We start from the raw sequence: 16,113 nt of genomic DNA, 5'->3' as shown, positions 1-16,113 counted from the left end.
TAGACCACTCTCGCAGGAAGGCCGTCTCGGCGGAGGAGGTAGCTTCTTCGATCGACCGCCGAACCTGCAACAGCACCTGAGGAAGGGGAGTCGCATCCTCCTCCGGGGGTTGGAGCTGCAGGAGCCGCCTGCCGAAGACCACCTCGAACTCCTCCTCTGCAACCGGACCGGAGCTGGAGGTGGGGGCTTCCGCATCAGCACTTGTCTCTGGCGCCTCCGCTGCCACCGTGTCGAGCGCGGCCGAGCTCAGCTCCGGCGCCCCCGCTTCCGCCGTGTCGGGCGCGGCCGAGCTCAGCTCCGGCGCCCCCGCTGCCGCCGTGTCGGGCGCGGCCGAGCTCAGCTCCGGCGCCCCCGCTGCCGCCGTGTCGGGCGCGGCCGAGCTCAGCTCCGGCGCCCCCGCTGCCGCCGTGTCGGGCGCGGCCGAGCTCAGCTCCGGCGCCCCCGCTGCCGCCGTGGCGGACGCGGCCGTGCCCTGCCCCGGTGCCTCCGCCGTCGCCGCGTCGGGTGCGGCTGTGCCAAGTACCGGCGCCCCCGCCGCCGATGCGTCAGGTGCGGCTGCGCCCAGCACCGGCATCTCCACCACCGTGTCGGGTGCGGCTGCGCCCAGCACTGGCGCCCCCGCCGCCGCAGCGCCGGGGGCCGCGGCGTCCAGAGAGGGTCCCGCATCTGCTGTCGCCGTCGCTGTCGACGCCGAGGCCGCCGCCGCCTGGGCACCTGCCGATGTGCCGGCGAGGGTAGAAGAACCGCTGGGGCGAGGAGCCCTGGTAACAAAGCAGAAAAGCCTTAAGAAAACAAACAAAACAGAGCACCGGCGCAAGGGAAGAGAGCAGAATGACACTAACCCAGAAGTACCGGGTACCCAGCGTCCCCGGAGCCCGGGCCTCTTCTCTTGCGGCTGCTGCTGTTGCTGCTGCTGCCCTTGCAGCTGCGATGCAGGCGCAACCCGGGCTTGCTCCCGCTGCTGCTGTCCCTGTGGCTGCGGCATGGGCGCAACCCGGGGTCGCACCTGTTGCTGCTGTTGCCGCCCGCATGCCTGCTGCCGCTGCTCTTGCGGTTGTTGCTGCTGCTGCTGCTCTTGCTGCCGGCGGGAGGAATTCCTCGGCGGCGATGGTGGTGGTCCAGTCGCCCCAGAGGGCCCGTGGGGGCCGGCAGCCCGGGAGCTACCCTGGCCTGCGCCCTCAGAAGACCTCTGGCGCTTCGCGGCGGGCTCCGAGACCAGGGTCCCGTCGCCCCGGAGTAGCCTGCGCCGGCCTGTGTCGCCCGACGACGCACCGGAGCTGCCCTGTGCCCGGCTGGAGCCGGCTGCGGCCGCGCTGCTAGCCGCGGCCTGCTTCCCCTTCGTGGTGGCGCCGGATCCCGCAGCGCTCAGCGTAGCCTGATCCCCGGATGCACCAGGGATCCGGAGCCCGCGGTTCGCGTCGCCTCCGATCTGGCGTGGGGCCAGTCCCCCGTCGTCCAGAGTCGGCAGGGTTGCCAGCACCGCCACCCTCGCGGAGTCCTCGCAGAGGGGGACTATGCTCTGTGGGAGGATCAGGTTCTCCGGGATGAAGGCGTCCCCCGTTACGTTCCGCACCAGAACCTCCAAGGCCTCCTGGGTCAGGTCGCTCCCCTCTCCGCGTTGGGTCCTGCTGTAGTCGTTGAGGCCGGTGAAGTTCCACGCAGCACGCGGCCGCTGCTTCAGGGGAGCGATCCGGTGCTTCACGAAGTCCCCGAGCACGTGCCACGAGGTGAGGCCGCTCTCCGCCAGCGACCTGATCTTGTCCAGCACGGAGTCGAACTCTGGCTGCAGCGACGGCTTGGCCCTCCAGGATGCCTTGTCGGAGGCGGGCCCCTCGGTCGGCAGGGTGAGGCGCTCGTTGGCTTCGGTGGTGGCGATCACCCAGTCCCTGCGCCACTCCTCCCACTTCCCACCAGCAAGGCCGGGAATGTAAGGAGTTGCCAGGTCACTCCTCACCTGGAAGTAGTATCCCCCCACCTCGTCCTTGCTCCTTCCGGACCTCACCAGAATGAAGAAGTAGCGGAAGAGGATGACGCAGGGCCGAACTCCCACGAACATCTCGCATAAATGCACGAAGATGGACGTCAGGAGGAGGGAGTGCGGCGTCAGATGCTGAAGTTGGAGGCCGAAGTCTTCCAGCAGCAGCAGCAGGAACGAAGAAATCGGCAGTCCCACGCCGGTGGAGATGTGCGAGATAAATAGCACAAACTCCCCGGCGCGGAGGTTGCCAAGGGGAACCGAGCCTGCTCGCACCCCCCAGCCGGTCTGCTGAGCACTCCATCCCAGCAGACGGCGCACTGTGTTCAACTCTCCCTCGGTCTGGTAGCGGCGGGGGTGAACAAGGGATGCCATCTCTCGGTGGAGTGAGAAGCAGCCTGTACGGGGGAGAAAGGGGCGAGGAAAGTTCGAAGGCAAAGGGGCGCAAAGGTTGGAAGGAAGAAGGCGAATGCGGGAAAGTAACCGCGGAATGCGGTTCATCCCATTATAAAGCCCGTCTCAACCGGCGCACCCCGTAACCGTCGCCGGAACCCAAGCGACGCCCGCGCCTGGTGTTAACCGCCCAGTCCAGGACATGGGGGCCCAGGCCCACCTGTCGGGGTTGTAGGATCAAGAACACCGACTAGAGGGGGGGGTGAATAGGCGGTTTAAAATCTAAAACCAATAACACTAGAGAAATTTAATTAGTAACAAAGGAAAGCCCTATGTCATGCTATTACTATCTCTAGATGGGTTTGCAACCTAGGGTGACAAGTCACAAATCAAGCTCTAGTAAAGTAAATTGCTCAAAGTAAAAACAAGTATTAAAGAGAGCAAGAGAAGTAACCAAGCTTGACACAAGAAATTATCCCGTGGTGTCGATGATTTGCCGGTCACCCCTAATCCACGTTGAGGTGGATTCCAAGAGTCAACCGCTCCTCTATCAAGAACCTCTTGATCTTGAGCCGACTTGAATCAAGGAACCGCTCCACACCTCGATTCCACTAGAGTTGCTCTTCACCACTCCGGTGAGGTGAGCACAAAACCTCTCACAACCGAAATCGGGGCTCCTCAACAATCTCCTTGGAGGTGCTCCACGAAATCCACTTCTCCAAGCCGTCTAGGGAGCGGCAACTCCCAAGAGTAACAAGTTGATGACGCTTGCTTGAAGTTTCCCTAATGCCACAAAGCTCAAAACCTTGATGCAATGCACTAGGAAGCTCTCACACTCTCAAATATGCAATCTCTAAGCAAGTGTGTGTGAGAGAGGGATGCCTTAGCTCTAATGTGTCAAGAATGCTATCCAAATGGCCAAGAGACACACCCAATGGCCGGGCATTGGGTATATATAGACATCCCTCCAAAAACTAGCCGTTACACTCTTTTCTGCGAAGTCGCGGACCGTCCGCGGTTCAAAAACCGGACTGTCCGCCGTTATAAACCAGTGAGTCAGAGTGCATTTAATGCGTGTCAGAACTAGCCGTTAAGCCCTGGCGGACCGTCCGCGCCCTAGTGGCGGACCGTCCGCAGTTAAGAGTTCCAACCCACCAGAGACTAACAACGTCTCTGGAACAACTTTGAGATTAGCCTGCGGACCGTCCGCTCCTCAGAAGCGGACCGTCCGCAGTTTAACTTTTCAGCCCAAACCAGAGAAACAACCTCTCTGGTACAAATTTGAAATTAGCCGGCGGACCGTTCGCGCACCATGGCCGGACTGTCCGCCGTTCGACTTTGTAGCCCACACCAGTTAGACACCCTTTCTGGTACAAATTTGAAATACAGTGGCGGACCGTCCGCCCACCTGGGCCGGACTGTCCGCCAGCCCACCAGAGCCTCTGCAAGCTCTCTGGAACGGGCGCGGACTGTCCGCAACTCAGGCGCGGACTGTCCGCCCCTCAGGCGCGGACTGTCCGCCGTTACTCAGTCAGCTCTCGAACTTAGTCTATTTCAAATCTTTTCAAAATGCCGTTAGCCCTCATGCATGCAACTAGACATTTTGAGCAAAATGGCACTAAAGACCCGTCAAGCATGAGTACACAACCACTCTTGATAGTACGGCTATCTATCCAACAAATCCGGTCACTTTTCATCCACTAAACGCCTTGTGACCGGTAAAACGCAAAAACCCTATTTTATACCTTTGCCTTGAGTCCGAGCTTTGCTTATCATCTCCAAAACTCCATACCTTCACAACCAAATCTCTTTCACTTGTGGATCAACCTATACTCATTATCTCAAATGAATTCGTTAATCCACAAACCGTTGTCATTAATTACCAAAACTCGAATTAGGGGCCTAGATGCTTTCAATCTCCCCCTTTTTGGTAATTGATGACAACACTAAATTTTGGAGTGATAAAAGTTTTCAAGTCAACTTTATACACTAGGCATAAGGTGGACTTGGAATTGAACTTTGGAAGAACTTACTCATTTTCTTGAAAATTTCAGAATATGGTATGAATAAATTCACCAAGTTCGATGAGTAGAGAGAACTCCCCCTTGATATGTGCATATTAATTTTCATGAATACCGAGTACACATATATATATTTGAAACTTTTGACGGAGTTTTCCCTACAAGTGGAAATCGAGGCATACAAGATACAAGATATATATGATATGAACTTTAACATGGTTAGCACAACCTCACAACCACAAGATGAACATAAATAGATAAGAGTAGCATAAACTAACATAGTTCATCACACAATACAAACCAAATGTTCAAATCCAAACACAAGTCTTAAATAGAGTTCATGGAAGACACAAAATAAACAAGAGTGGCAAGCGGAAGCCGAAAACGAATGATCTCCATTAGAAGTCCATGAGCTCCCCCTAGATCAAGCACTCCAAAGCTCCTTCGCACTCCAAAGCTCCTTCTCCCCCCTTGGCATCAATTCCCAATAAGGTCAAACGGCTGGTGGAGGAGGTGGCGGTGGGTAGAATGGCTGGTGCGGGTAGAACTCTGGAGGCGGCACTGGAGCCGGAAACACTGAGTAGAAATGATCAGTAAACCCTGTGAAGGCTGTGCTGAAAGCATCAAAACGCTGCTCTAGCTGCTCCTGTCTCTACTCAAGCTGCTCAAACTGCTCAGAAGAGAGTAAATCCTCAAAACGTGAGTCAAGAGCTGCTATGTCTGAGTGTAAGCTCTCATGAAACCCCTGCATCTGAGCCATCATGGGCTGGAACATCTGCTGCTGCATGTTCTGGAAGTTGAGGTTCATCTGATTCTGCATCTGTAGCTAACCCCGCAATCTGAGAGGACAAGCTCTCGTGCATGGATGCAAAGTATGGGTCAAAGTAACCAGCTGGAGGGGCCCACTGCTGCTGTGCTGGAGGATGCGGTGGTGGCATGGCATGCTGAGCTCCAGCTGCTCCCATATGAGCATCATCATCACTATCATCTTGCCCTTGTGCTTCGGCATCCATATCATCTCCAGGGAAGGGAGTCAAAGGCCTAAAGAGAAAAGCATTGTCATTCTTGAATGGCCTGAAAGGAGTGTGCTTACTTTCACATAATCCTCTGAAGCTAGTCTTCACCTTGATGATGGACATAATGTATGGAGTGGCTGGCGTGGCCGGGCTTTTCGGGAACTGCGCCGGTGGTAAATGATACGTTTACTCCGGCCGCAACAATGCCGAACGTCGCGCGCACGACTAGGTGAACCACTGTGCGTGGGGCCCATGGTCAGTAAGCCGTTGCGATGTGATGAGGCAGCAGCCAACCCGATAGGTGGTCAAACCAGTCAAGGCCCCTGCTGAAACTGAATGGAGCCAAATTGCAAAAGTGGCCCCACCTGTGGGTTCGTACCTCCCCCAAGGTGGGCCCGGGGGCCACTGTCGGTACCCTATAGCAGGGATACCCACTCTTACTGCAGCAAGGAAGGACCCGCGTAGTTATCCGAAAACTACGCGTAAGGACGGAGAAGCCAGGCCCCACCGGTCAGGCTCTTTCCTCATCAGGCCAACGGCCCCGGACCCATTCCCCGCCTGGGGATGGGTCCGGAGACGCCACGTGACTCTAAGGAAGGGAAGCTCCGAGCCGACAGCCGAGGCCTCGGACCCCCATAGGGGTCCGGGACCTCCTGCGCCATCCGGACCCCCTTACCGTGTGGGGGTCCAGAGCTGCCACGTGTCCCGGAGGCACGGGCGCGGGCTCGTGCGCGAGTCCTCTGCAAGGGGGACTCGCCCACCCACCGCATTTAATGCGGTGGTTGACGCGTGCTCTGCCACCGCAGCACGCGGCACAGCCTTTGTCAGGCCCCGCTGTGCACCGCGTATTACCAAGGCGCACAGTGCGGCCGCCTGTGCCGCGCCCGCGCAGAGCCCGTCTCAAGCATTAAATGGATACGACGGCACGGCGCTTTTCCATCATGCCGCCTACGCCGCTCCCTATACAGCCGTTCAGCTACGTGGCCGTTCAGCTACGTGGCAGGCGACGCCGCTGGCTACGACGGGCGCCGTTCCGACAAGACAGCGCCAAGACATGCTGAACGGGAGACTCCAAGAGCAGGCAAAGATATCCAGAGAAAGATCTCCTTTGCCTGCAACGCCATAATGATGAACAGTACGATATTTTATACCGCATAGCTGGGCCCACTTGTCGGGGTCCCAGCAGCCATGTACGCGCCTCCCTTGAGATATAAAAGGGAGGCGCTCGCTGTGCACAGGACATCTCCAGCCAGACACAAGCTCTCGCAGCTCTCACACTCTCGTGGGGAGGCAATACAACACACAGTGGACGTAGGGTATTACGCTCCGGCGGCCCGAACCACTCTAAATCTTGCTGTGTTCATCGTGTTCTTGAGTGAAATCTAACTGGGACTAGCTAACCCCCGAGTACACACCCTCTGGGCTAGGGCGGGTGCCTTCCGCCACCCGGCCGTGGTTGCAGCACCACGACAAAGTCATATATGATTTGTTTTTGAACATTTTATATTTTTATGATTTTATCATTATCGAGGTGTGTTTTGTTTCTGTCTTTTTTGCGAAATGGTTATGTTTGCTTTTGTGCTATACTGTGCCCATGGTTTTTTGTGGTTGGCTCTAGTCCACCTATACCGACTCAACTGACGACTGTCTTTGCTCCGGTTATCAGACAATTAACCATAATACATGATCTCTATCTATGAACATTGGTTTGAGACAAGTTGCCATGAAATTTCTGAAAACACCACTTGACTTTAAAATGCCAACAATACATGATATCTACTACTATTTGCCAAATTAATTGAGGGCATAGTTTCAAATTTCCCTTGGTTCAACCGTGGAAATCAGTTGACGGGCCTAAATTCGACGCCCTCGACAATGAGCCCATGTTTCTGGTACCACCCCATCTCCGACCACCCGTCCTCCCGCTCCTCGTCGCCGGTGCCGCGGGACACGGCCCTGAACTTGCGCGCCGGCGCCACGCGTCCCCCGCCCAGCGCCACCGTCGTCTCCTGGTCCGGGTAGCTCAGGCCGCGGTGCCCCTCCGCGACGCCGTAGACCAGTTACGTGCACTCGACCTGCTCACGTCCACGTACCTGCAACTCACCAGGGTTAACGAAACCGGTGGGAACCGGTCCGGTTTGACCGGTTACCGGTTAAATCGGTCCGGACCGATTTTGATTTGGGCCGGTATCAAACCGGCCCAAATTCAAAATTCAAATTTAAATTAAAAATGATGAAAAAATTTCAAAACTTTTCTAAAAATACTTCAAGGTGCGACGAATATAATGGTGTCAATTTTTTTCAAAAATTCGTTCATTTAACATATTTTTTTGGGCATTTGAAGTTAAACCAAAAAAGAAAAAGAAAAAAATAGGACGGCCCATTAATGCCCACTTGGTAAACCGGTCAAACCGGCCAGTAAACCGGTCAAAACCGGTAGCACTAGGGCTTTTGAATTCAAATTTGAATCCAACCGGTTTGGACCGGTTTCCGGTCAAACCGGTCCGGTATACCGGAATCGGAGCCCGTCGGTTTGACCGGACCGGTCGGATTCGTAAACCCTGCAACTCACTACAACAAATCCGGCTTTTTTGTCCCGGTTCTAAATGACCATTTGTCCCGGTTTTGGAACCGGGATTTGCCTTCCGGGACAAAAGGCTGGAGGCTTTTGTCTCGGGTGGCAGAACCGGGACTAAATGTCCCACACGCTATTTTTTTTTTGCATCCCGCGGGATTCGATCCCAAGACCTCTTGTCTAGTACATGATTTCCTTACCAACTCACCTAAATAGAACATGTGACTCAGTATAGAATAATTTTCTTTCGAACTATCACGTGGATGTGATTTTTGTCCGAGTTGGTAACACCAACCGGGACAAAATGGTTACCCTTTAGTCCGGGTTGGTGTTACCAACCAGGACAAAAGACCCCTGTCCCCCCCGGGTGCTTCTAACTGGGACAAAAGGCCCCTGTCCCCCTCCCGCTGGCCCGGCTAGTCGTTGTTCTCGGGACAAAAGCCATCTATTGTCCCGGATCCAAAGACAGTCGGGACAAATCTTCTGGAACAAAAAAAAATCTGTTCTATAGTAGTGACTTAAATTAGTGACTTAAATTTTGCACCCCAGGAACGCCGAATCGGATGAAAGAAGATATTGCAGCGTCGATGTAGCTGCCTAGCTGATCAGGACGATCCTAGCTATCATTAAAATGAAATCTAATCTAAGCAGACAGCACGTAGCACCTGGCGCCGCTCGCCCTGTCCAGCCACAGTCTCCGCTGGACACGAGGTCCAGCTTACTACCGATTTCTCATGCTTCATCGTCACCCAACTTTGACCTGCGCAGCGATCGACACAGCGGCTGCCTTGCCTTCGGGATGCTTTGTGATCACCAAGACGGCAGGTGATAGGGCGGCAAGTTGTTATGTTGGTGACTGTACATCAATCATGCCTAGAGAAGTGTTGGCGACACTTTTACATGGTACACGGCCAGCCCGTTCAAACAACCGGCGTGTTTCTAGGAGAAATGCTATGTGCCGTGTCAGAGGAATAGAAAAAGAGAGCAAGAAGAAACAACCTCTTTGCCCTCTTCGTAAGAAGACCAATTACTGAAGAATACTATTTTCCTTTTGATGCCGCCAATGGCCGCCTCGCCGGGCGACCCCTTGGTCCCGACGCCCTACCATCCCTATCCCCGCTGGACGCACTCCTGTTGCCGCCGTCCCTTTCTCACCGCAGGACAGCGACCACCTCGCTGCCACCACCCCTTCCCCGCCTACCGCAGCTCCTCCACTGAGCCCTCTCGTCACCCATGCGTCCTTCCCCTCCGCTTTCGACCCGCTGCACCTCATTGCCTCCTCCAGCCGCTCACCACCTGACTTCCAGCGCCCTTCGCCTCCAGCGTCCACCTCCCCCTGCCCCTGCCCGCCCCCTCCACCCTACGACACCCACCCCCTCCCTCTCCCCCTCCTGGAGATCCACACCACCTCCTCGCCCACGCGCCCGCGCTCCGCACCCGCCTCGGTTGCCGCTGCCCGGGAGGACCGCGGCCGCTCGCCGCCTCCCGCCGCCTTGCCACTGCTTGTTCGCCAGCCAGTCCAGCCCCCTCCACCAGTTGACGCCCCTCCGGACGTTGCCTACGACTCCAGCGACATCGAGTCCGTCAACTCCTTTGGCTCCCCCGACCGCCCCCCGTCCCTCACCGGCTACGCCGCCATGGACGACGACGTCCTCTGGATGCCTCCTGGCAACCTTGCCAGGATGCACCGCACCGCCTACGTCTTCATCAACTCGGAGGCGCCCACTGTCAACCCGGCCCCCTACATCCGCTCCGCCATCCTCTCTATTGCCAATGCGGTGCACTTCCGCCTCTTCCCCTCCTCCCGCGGCTCCATGGGCATACGTTTCCGCTCTAGGGCTGAGCGCGACGCCGTCGTCGACATGTCGCCCATCATCCATGACGGCGGCAATATCACGCTGGAGCGCTCGGAGGAGGGCGGGAACCGGTTCACCATCCACCCGCCATGCCTGGCTGCGGTGGTGGCCACGGAGTTCTCGGACCAACACTGGAGCCCGGCTGGCATCCGTGCTGCCTTCCACAAGCTTGTCAACGTCGTCGAGATCGACCCCGACTGCCTCCCCGACGACCCCAACGACCCGGATGGCGAGCCCGCGGACTGCTCCTCCATCCGTGTCGTGCTCGAGCGCCACCACGAGGGGCTCCTGCCGGACGACATTTTCCTCGGCAACCCGGATCGCCTGGGCACTTCCTTCCAGGTGCAAACCCTGCGGGTGTGGCCGCGGGTGGAACTGCTTGATGACGCGGGCCGCCTGCGCCCCTTCTTTCGCCGTCCGCCACCCACTGGCGACATGGGCTTCCACGGGGCTGACGCTCCCCTTCCTGGGTCGCTCCTCGGCCCCCGTTTTGGTGTCCTGCCTGCCGGCTTTGGCGGCTTCCATGCTGGGCTGGGCCACCAGATCGGGCTCGACGAGGTGGACGGCATCCTCCGCGCGGCCTTCCTTCGGCTCGCTCTCCCCTCTTCTCGCAGCCCATCCTCACCCTCCTACCCCCGCCTGCACGCCTCGCCGCCATCCACAGCCCACCACTCCCCACCCCTCTCGCTCTGCCATGGCACCCATCATCGCCCGACCACTCCCCACCACCGCCGCCACCCTCCCCTGCTACACCCGCCACCCCCTCTCACGTGCTTGCCCTGGAACACCGCGGCCGTGGTCGCCGCCCGCGCTCCTCCACCACTGCCCTGCCCACTCGCAACAGCTCTCGCCTGGCAAACCTTGACAAAGGATTGTTCATCGATGTCACCAGTAAAGCCGTGCAACGCAAGGCTCTTCGTGAGTGCCTTGCCGCCTGCTCCCCAGCTCTGCAGAAGCACGTGACCGGCCGCAAGATCCTCAAATGCAAGAACCCCCTCGGCGCTCTCGACCTCCGCTGTCTCGCCAAGGCGGCTGGGCTGAGCTGCGCTGACCAGTCTGCTATCGCCGCGGTCGGTGGAGCTGCGCCACCCCCATGAACGACGTCATCCTCGCCTCCCCTGCGTGCCGGATGGGCCGGCCGCGAGTTATCAGTTACCGTTCCCCTAGCTTGAGGCGTCCCTGGCATCAGTCTGTGTCCGTGTCTGTTGTTGTCTCTTTTTTTTCCTTCAGTCTGTACCCACCCCTGTTTCTTCTCTTTGTCATGTTGTAATCTCTCTTTCAATGAATGTTAAACACCTTAATTATCTGATTTTCTGCTGGAATGTCCGTGGCCTTGGTTCCTCCCCCAAATGCAATGACATTCGAGATGCAATCTCCTTCTCCTCTCCTCACATCGTCTGTCTACAAGGGACTAAAATTCGCGGCCTCCCTCCCCTGCGTCATCCACCTTTCCTCCCCAACTACCTCGACGCTCACATGGCCATCCCTGCAGTCGGCTCACGCGGTGGTCTCATCACTGCGTGGAACACCAACCTCTTCAAACAACAGAGCTACATCGCCCGCCAGTACTCCCTCACCATCTCCCTAGCCTCCACCTCCTCAGAACTATCCTTTTCCCTAACCAATGTCTACGCCCCTGCTGACCACGCATTCACAGATGCTTTCCTTCATGAACTCCGTGATCAATCTTCAAATGTAACCAGAGCCTGGCTCCTCATCGGCGACTTCAACCTGCTGCGAGCTACTTCCGATAAGAACAACACCCTCTTCAACCAAACACTTGCTGACTCTTTCAACGCCTGCATCAACTCCCTGGTCCTGCTTGAGCTCCCGCTCCTAGATCGCCTGTTCACTTGGAGCAACAAACGCCAAATCCCCACCCTCGCCCGCCTAGATCGAGCTCTCTTCAACACTGAGTTCAGCTCCATGTTCCCCAACAGCATGCTGACCTCACGCATCCGCTCCACGTCTGATCATGTGCCGCTTCTTGCTACACTCTCCACTGACATTCCCAAGCCAAATATATTTCGCTTCGAGAATGCCTGGCTTAAACACCCTCTCTTCCTTGACACAACTTTGCCGGCCTGGTCGCCATCTCAACCAAGGAACGATGCCGCTTGCAGCCAGGTTGCCCGCGCCATAGCTTTTCGGCAGGTAGTGAAGGTTTGGAAAAAACAACACAAAACCCCCCTCCATCTACCATAACTGTAGTAGCACCGTCCAAATTAAACCGGCTTAAATGCACTAACCATCATCTTAATACTTAATCAAGTTACTGTGCACTTAAAACGGTGTAACCTGACAGGCTGTCGGGTAAAATCCCGATTAAACTACTGTACTCCAGGATCACAATTGCACTTAGACCCGTACGAAGACGAGCACAGGCACTACAATGAATCACAGCTACCCCAACAGCCGAGCACTGTTGGAAAATATAGGGAAACTGTCGGGACTGTTATTTCTTGACAGCTAGCTGTCGGAGATTACCTGTCAGGGTTGCTCTGTCGGGAATAGAAATTAAACTCTAACAGCCTTGTCGGTGCTGAGTTTTTCCAACAGTGAGGACTGTCGGAGAAGCAGTTTGTCAGATTGACCAGGATGGGTGTCGGCAGAGACTGTTCCATGACTGCACTGTCGGATAATAATGCCCTCTTTCCCGATAGCCATCACACCATTTTGGTTGAAACAAACAACGAGAGCAATGTTGGATATCTATTCCCTGACAGGGCCCCTGTCATGGAATTGTTTATTGTCCTCTGACAGCATTGTTGCCCATACAATTATAGCAAGGCCCCCTAATCAAAAAAACTATGACAGCACTGCCATAAAATGATTTTGTATCATTGAACTTTTTATATTTCCAAAATATCCAGATATTTGTATCAAATTGAACTATCAACTAATGGACACCTAACACAGAACATATCATAATAATCATACATGTTCATGTAACATTGCAGATATCAAGCAGTATAGAGATATCATGTCCTTGCATCATTAGAGAATAAAAGCAAAGTTATGTTTGTAGTCTTTCACAAGTAAATAAAGAATTGGAAATCTAACATTTAAAACAAGTGATAGATAAACGACTAATATTATCTACGGATAAGTTCCAATATGACTAAAATGTTACTGCATCCTATTAGAAAAAATCGTCTCCTCCATTGTCAGTGGTATCCCTGTCCCTCATGTGGCTGCTGTGATAGTTTGTTGTAGGAGTCCCTTGGTCTCTGAGGCTTTCTCCAACCATTCCCCCCATCCAACTCCCCCCAAACGTACTATTTACTATATTTTACTACCTCCCTCCAAAAAATTCCTCCCCCCATAACTCCTTCTCTCCAACCATTCCCCCCATATCTATTCCCCCTATATACTATCACTCATTAACTAACTATTTATTTAATATTTTTGAATTTAAAAAAATCATACAGTATTTGTACTGTCATAATACACATTATCATTATGTTACGGGGCTCAAACGGGATTAATATCGTGAAGAAACGCTGTGATTAGAGATATAGGGGGAGTTGGAACTCACCCTATATGTGGGGGGAGTTTCAACTCCCCCCGTATATAGGGGGAGCTATAGGGGGAACCGTTGGATCGGATTTCCCCCTATAGTTCTACTACCTGCCGTCTATAGATGTTAGGAGGAGATTGTTGGCCAACATGTCCAGATGGAGTTCCACTCATGTGTCGTATCGTTGCATTTACAGAATTGTTGTCCATGATGCCCTTAAAATATATAAGACAAGGGTGTGAGTTGTGAGATACATATACATACAACCGTACAAAGTACTATTGAATTCATATATAGTATTTGTTTTAAGAATTTTACTGGTGGAGGCCGTGCTGGTACAGAGCTAGGGGAAAACGAGGCCAAATTGATCGGAGGCATAGAAGCACTTTCACAGCCTGGTCTTGTATGGTAATGAACAATGTAAAAATTAGTAACTACACCGAGACATGAAAAGTCAGGAGATACTTAGACAGGCATGTAAGTAGTAAGATGCTAATTGTCATATACCATGTAACAGTTCAAAGTAGTAACATATTCAACTAAATAAATTGATTATTACCGGCTCAGAAGTTGGAGGTACAGGGTTTGGGAACAATGAGGCCAGATCGATCTGAGGTGGAGGAGCATCTCGGCAACCTTGCCTCGTATACTAATAAATATTGTAATAATTAGTTATTATACATGCACATAATAAGTAGTTCATACAATCTATACAGCCATGTATTAGTGATATGGAAGGAACAATAACCTGGGTCAAATCTTCATTGAACTTGGTAAATGCATTGCAAAAAGATCTTTTGAGATCTCGAACCTCCTGCTCCAGCTCCCTTTCTCTTTGACTACTGGAACTGTAGCATGTAGAAGGACGTACATCAGGGGAGAATTGCACTTGTGAGCTGTCAATGGCACCATCTGCTATTGCAAACTTCCCATGTGGCTTCCGTCCAGTGCACTTATACATAACTTGTGGGTCCAGAGGAACCTTCACCCATGGAATATTTTCACCGTGAGCCTCTTTCATTCCATCGCGATATTTATCCTAACACATGGGAAATATTCAATTTTTATAAAAGAAAAGGTCTAAACACAATGAAAATTGCTAGATATGGTAGTGACAAATGCTATATTTATATATATAAAGTGGAAAACAGTTTGAACAGTCAAAATTTTCAATACCAAATGTTCTTGGGCACGATCATTTGCAAGTGGAGGAAGTTCATTGCCTTCGCCTTGTGCCACTGCTTGTTTAGATGCTCCCATGTGCACAGCAAAACCCTCAATTAAGCTAAATGGCCTTCCATATGTCTTCTCCTGTAAAATACATGGATATTATATTACAAAAAGATTGACATATGTTTAAATAAAATCTGCACTACAACTAAATGTGAAGGGTACCAAGCATTGTTGTGTGCGTGTGACAGAGCTTGATCCTCCACAGTTAACACTTTCAGGTCTAGATAGGCGTGCAGCCCTCTTCAAAGCACTCATTGCTTTGAACTCCTCTGATCCCCACCAAATACTCAGTTCATTCCAAGCATCAATGTTAATCCAACTAAAAGGTACTTCACGGTACTCATGTGCATCCAAATGGATCAATTTTGCATCTTCAAATTCTGTGATTTCTTTCATGATCTCTGTTTTGTATGCCACAACTGCATAAATCCTCAAATCATATATTTCTTGGGTAGTCAACTTTGCACAACAAGCATCGAGGGTCTTCATGATTTTTTCCTTCTGTTCAGGACTAGCGTCATTCGGCCATCTGTATCGTGCCTAATATTAAAGTAAAACTTGACATTTGTTAAATCTGATGGTTAATATGGTACACACTTAACAAAAACACAAGTTCAGAGCTCATGAAAGATTACCAGGAAATCAGACCTAACCCTATCAGCACAGGTGTTATCTTGTGGTCCTTTCATACACCAGTGCCGCCATTTTGTGGCAGCAACATACTTAGGTGGTCTTTCAGTGGTGTCATACACAATCTGTGGGTAGTGATGCTTCAGCAAGGCACCTATTATAGTGTTTGGAACACAATCTTTCTTGTTGAAATTTTGCATACGCCAATTTCTACATTATGGGAAAATGTCATATTATTTCAACTTATGGAAAGCTTAAAACATCAACAGCTTCATCCCAAATAATTTAAATGACAAAAAAATGAGTTCGTCTGCTCTACATGATTACCTATCACCAGAAGGTATGAGAACAATCTTGGCAGCATGTGTCGTTGGTGCTGGCGGGATCGTGTTTGAACCACGGGGTGTCCTATTGTGTCCAGCAGTGTTCTGGGCATTGGAGCCTATCTGCGTGGAGTCATTTCCATCTTCATCACCAGGTATCTGCTCTGCAACACCTCGCCTCTTGCGAGAAGCTCGGATTGCCTCCCTGCTATCTCTGTCACGTGCCCTGCATATAAAGAATTAGAAATGGCACATGGCAAATGTCAGTTATTATGAGAAACATGAAGCCATACAAATTTCATTATTGCTGTACAAGGACGGTAACCATGAAAAAGGTCATTCATTGTCAAAAATAAATATTTCTATCACAGTACAGTAAATCAGAAATCATCAGGATCATCATATAAATCCTCTTGATCAGAATCATCTGGTACGCGGTCCATCTCATAATACATATCATTTGGAGGAGGCTCATTTGACTCAATTGCATCAGTGGTGTGCTATTTGTTCAGAAGGTCAATATCAGATTTATCTTGCACTAAATCAGCATCTGTAACTGCAGCATTTAGAT

Source organism: Panicum virgatum, chromosome 3N, assembly GCF_016808335.1.
Source record: "Panicum virgatum strain AP13 chromosome 3N, P.virgatum_v5, whole genome shotgun sequence".
Lineage (NCBI taxonomy): Eukaryota > Viridiplantae > Streptophyta > Magnoliopsida > Poales > Poaceae > Panicum > Panicum virgatum.
This window is presented reverse-complemented; position numbering follows the sequence as displayed.